This window comes from Aedes aegypti, chromosome 3 (genome assembly GCF_002204515.2).
Source record: "Aedes aegypti strain LVP_AGWG chromosome 3, AaegL5.0 Primary Assembly, whole genome shotgun sequence".
NCBI classification, from domain to species: Eukaryota; Metazoa; Arthropoda; class Insecta; order Diptera; family Culicidae; genus Aedes; species Aedes aegypti.
Genome location: NC_035109.1, coordinates 367,413,152 through 367,418,155, shown reverse-complemented (window position 1 = coordinate 367,418,155; position 5,004 = coordinate 367,413,152).

The window sequence follows — 5,004 nt, the reverse complement described above, 5'->3', positions numbered from 1 at the left end:
GCATTGTTCGATCCTAAAGATTTCCTTCCTTTCCTCGATGACCGTAAGGATGTGGCCGGCGCCTTTATTGACTTTTGAATTTTAAGACTTCGATTTGTGTACATAAAAAATGGTAAGTTAATCCCAAGCCCCACTCATTGAATCTCTGTGCAGCTTCGATTGTTCTGGTCAATCACTAAGAAGCACATGTTCATGTTTATGTTTATGCCAAATAACTCATACGACATAAGGAGGATGGATGGTACGATGGTATTCAGGTGGCGAAGACGTGCGCGAAAGCGGTTCCTCTTTTAAATACATTATTCTCGATAATATGGAAGAAATTTTCAAAAAAAAAGTAGCAGATAGTGCGTGTCAGTGGATTTAGGAATAGTGTATAGTGAAAAATTGAGAAATTATGGTATTTTTCTAGGTGATTGATCAATTTTGTAATGGCTTGGCCGATGTGAAATGAAAAAAAAATCTGGCATAGTTAATGTATTGGTGTTGTCGTGTGGGTGGAGTGAAGTGAAGGGTTTCTTTATTTGAAGCTTGAATGATGTTGTCTTGATGGTGTTCAATGGTGTTGAATGAATTGCTGTCAGTTGGCATTTGAAGCATTTCATAAATATTTCGTAATATGGTCGTTTTATTCAAGAATTTATGTAAAATCATGTGGTTGAAGTGAGCATTGAATTTTCTGGAAGCAATGGGTACTTCGGATCAGTAAGTGTGTGTGCGTGAAACTTAGCGCATCAAGCATTATGTTGTCATGACAACGACGAAATGTGGTGTTAGAAGTGGAGCAACCTAAATCTGTAGGCCGACGACATAGTAACGTGGCGCGTCAAGCGGGGCGTGAGGCGTTCATCGTGCGATTTGCTTATAAGCATGTATGTGACATTGAGACGCCTTGTTGAATCGCGTGGGTCGTAACTACATTACAGGATATCCGGAAGAAAATAAATGCAACATTAATATTTTGCAGTTTAAGATCTACATTTCCTACCATTAAGGGACTGTCAATTATTTAATTAACACATTTTTGTGACGATTTTCTGTATGAAAATAAAAAAAATAATTGTATGGCGCATAAGAAATCTCAATCTTATTAAATTTTGCGTGAAGTAAACACAATCATTAATGAAATGTTTCGCGAGTGCAGTATAGCATAGAGTGTAAATTGGAAACCTTAAGAAAAATCAAACCATCATTGATCATCGGAGAGTTCATCCAGTTCATCAAGTGTTACAAATCTGCATGGGGTTCCAACTAACTTGGTGAGATTGTTCTTATTTATATTGTATTTATTTATTTATCTTTTTATATCATATATAAATGGGTTGGGAGGGACCACCAGGGCACCCGAATGAAGCGACTTGGACAGGGAGCTTGGGACTGCCTCCTCCCTGTTGTTAACATTTCGTTGATTGAGGGCGGGCTCTTCGACCCCATCTATTGGGAGTATTCTGTCAATCGAGGGCTCGATTGTACAATTGTTCGTGAAAACTTTCTTCTGGAAGAAGATTCTTTTCCCCTGCCGCGGGTTTCGTGCAAGTGTCTCTGCTTGCGGGTCCGCACATCCGTTTTTGGCCCTTCATACAGGAGACTGGCTGCTTACGAACAACAGCACAATCTTGATCAAATCACTTTTGAGATTATTCCAGTGCTATAGGCAGATGCCTTGCTACAATAGATGGTAGAACCAAATCATCATCATCATCATCAATAACTCATACGACATAAGGAGTTTTGCGCAGCAATTTTCTGGCAAAATACAATCAGTATCTGAACCAGCAACGTATAAAAATTGAATGTACATCGGATTTTTTCTCGCTAAAGTTCAGTATTCGGTCATATTTTCATAATCGGAAGGATTTAAAATATTCTTTCGGTGATTTTTTTTTCCATATATTTTGTATGGGCAGATTTCGGTCACAAAATGGGATTTCTATAGATTTTAATATGAAAAATAGCTTAAAAGTGTAGAAAATCAAAATTTCACCGATAGAATATTTTAAAACCTTCTGAATATGAAAACGCACACCATATACTAATCTCTGACGAGAAAAAATCCGATGTACGTTCGATTTTTATTATCTGCTGGTTCAGACCTAGGAGGAAGAAACCAATACAAAGTTTCTGTACGTCATAGTGAGCCGGGATTCCGCTGTCACGAACTGTCACTGTGAGCCCAGATCTCAAGCATTGGACTAACATGGAAAAAGCGCGTAACTGATTAAAACACAATTTCGCATTTCATCAAAAGTGACAAAAATTGAATGAAAATCAATTCATGCACATAATGGTGGCTTCATGGCCGTGCGGTTAGTGTCGTCAGGCATTTAATCGCATCGTGTCATGGGGTGCGGGTTCGATTCCCGCTTCAACCATTGAAACTTTTCGTCAGGAATGTTTCATGGCTGTGCCACTGGAGCATGCTTGTCCGTTGTCTAGTGTTAAGTTACAGTCTGTGCAGCTAAATGGCTGAAGACGGTGTCCGTGTCGTGAGCACGTGAGCACCTTTCAACTGATTGAATATGCATTGAAAAACGCATCGTTTTACTTTTTCCAATGAAAATTAATATTTAGTGCATAGAAAACTGTGGCCCTTTTTCCATGTTTGTCAGGAAAGATCGAAAGTACACAACAAAAGAAAACTAGCGGTTTTCTCCAAGCCTGCCTTGATAGGCCTTTTCATGTGACAGATCCGTCTATGCATTTGTTTACATCGGTGGAGGACCGGTGCTAACACGGGCCTGTCATTTTCATAGAAGAAATGTCAAAGTGCTTCCCGATCAGCTGATTTGAGACGTCATTTGAATAGGCCTATTGTTGTTGGCAAGCTGGAGTTATCTTGCAGTTCAAACAAACGTTGCTCTATATTTCGTGTGTAGTATCGGTGCCTCCCTCCCAGGTTCAGACAATAGAAATATTAGTAGTAGAACGCTAATGGCGTTGTTCTCACAAAACTGAATTAGTTTATTATCGCCTTTAACTGTATTTTTTCATTGTTTGTTCGATGCCATGTTGTAGTGGATAATTTTAAAATTTATTTGACACTTTGAGGACCGGTGCACAGTATTTCGATCGGCTGAAATCGTGAACGTAATTCTGTAGCACCTTTAAACGTGGTTTTTTCGGAATGGTGTCTTCGGACGAAAATTTTCTAAAAATATAGCGCATATATTGACGGTAAATGTTAGTTCGCAACTTTGTCACGGGCGGCGCTGCGAAAATATTTTTTTTTGAAATGAAGATCTTTAAATATGATGTCTTCGGCAAAGTTGTAGATAATTCAAATACAAACAACTTTGCCAAAGACACCTAGTGTGTATTCAGCCCCATTACCAAAATACGGGAGTATTTTATGAACGACCCCCTAAAACAAGTTTTTCTCGTATATTTTGAAAATGCGATGTTTCCGGTAGCAACAATGTTCTACAAAATTGTGTAAACAGTCAAAATGAATCATTCTCTAGAAGACACTAGGTTTCTAAAGACCAAGGAAAAGCAGTTATAACCATTTAAGTGCAAAAATCAGTCATTTTTGGGGTCCATGTATTTATTCGGGTGGCAGCTGGTGGCAGATGAAACCTAGTAGGATTCAAAAAACATCATTAGTAGTTGTAAATGTCGATAGTGTCATTAGTATCCACGAGTATCCCTTTTACTTAGAGGAAGTTTCATCAATGACTCTTATTACCCTGTAGTACTTAGTTATATGATGGGTAGAGGGCTATGTAGCTCCATACTTCTTCTTTTTCTTTTTCTTGACACATTCTTCATCTTTATACACACACTCAATAGGTTCCAAATACTTTTATGAAGAAAGTTCTCAATTAGGCTTTACAAAATGACTCGCCATACAACTATTTTTCGCTTGCAGTTTTAGCTATTTTTCGTACATAGACACTTTAGTAAGTGCAAGCTATGCAAATTTGGTGAAATATTCAGTTGAGAAAAGAATAAATCATTGAATCACTATTCTGTGAAACAAATCAGTGTTTAAATGTTAACGCAGTTCTTATGGTTGCAACACTCATTTACAAAATGATCTGATATTGAGGCACTTGCCTGATTTTGGATTTGAATTTGATACATCACTTAATTTGCTACTCACCGCATCGTTCTTGCACGTGTCATGTAGTAAACACTAGCCCGCTAGTTTATCTTTTTGTTCTTTTAGTGCTATTATTCGACCAATTAAGCGTGTCAGCTGTGTAATGCTAACAAGCAGAGCGAATTAAAGTGCTATTAAGTGGTTACTTGGGATGTGCGAAAAAACGCAAAAATCTCAAGTGAAAAATAATTGTAGGGCGAGACATTTCGTAAAGCGTCTTTTCAGGAGATTGAGAACTTTCTTCATAAAAGTATTTGGAACCTATTGAGTGTGTGTATAAAGATGAAGAATGTGTCAAGAAGAAGAAAAAGAAGAAGTATGGAGCTACATAGCCCTCTACCCATCATATAACTAAGTACTACAGGGTATGACAATGACTCTGATGAAACTTCCTCTAAGTAAAAGGGATACTCGTGGATACTAATGACACTATCGACATTTACAACTACTAATGATGTATTTTGAATCCTACTTGGTTTCATCTGCCACCAGCTGCCACCCGAATAAATACACGGACCCTAAAAATGACTGATTTTTGCACTTAAACGGTTATAACTGCTTTTCCTTGATCTTTAGAAGACTAGTGTCTTCTAGAGAATGATTCATTTTGACTGTTTACATAATTTTGTAGAACATTGTTGCTACCGGAGACTTCGTATTTTCAAAATATAGGAGAAAACCTAGTTTTAGGGGGTCGTTCATAAAATACTCCCGTATTTTGGAAATGCGGCTGAATACACACTAGGTGTCTTTGGCAAAGTTGTTTGTATTTGAATTATCTACAACTTTGCCGAAGACATCATATTTAAAGATCGTCATTTCAAAAAAAATATTTTCGCAGCGCCGCCCGTGGCAAAGTTGCGAACTAACATTTACCGTCAATATATGCGCTATATTTTTAG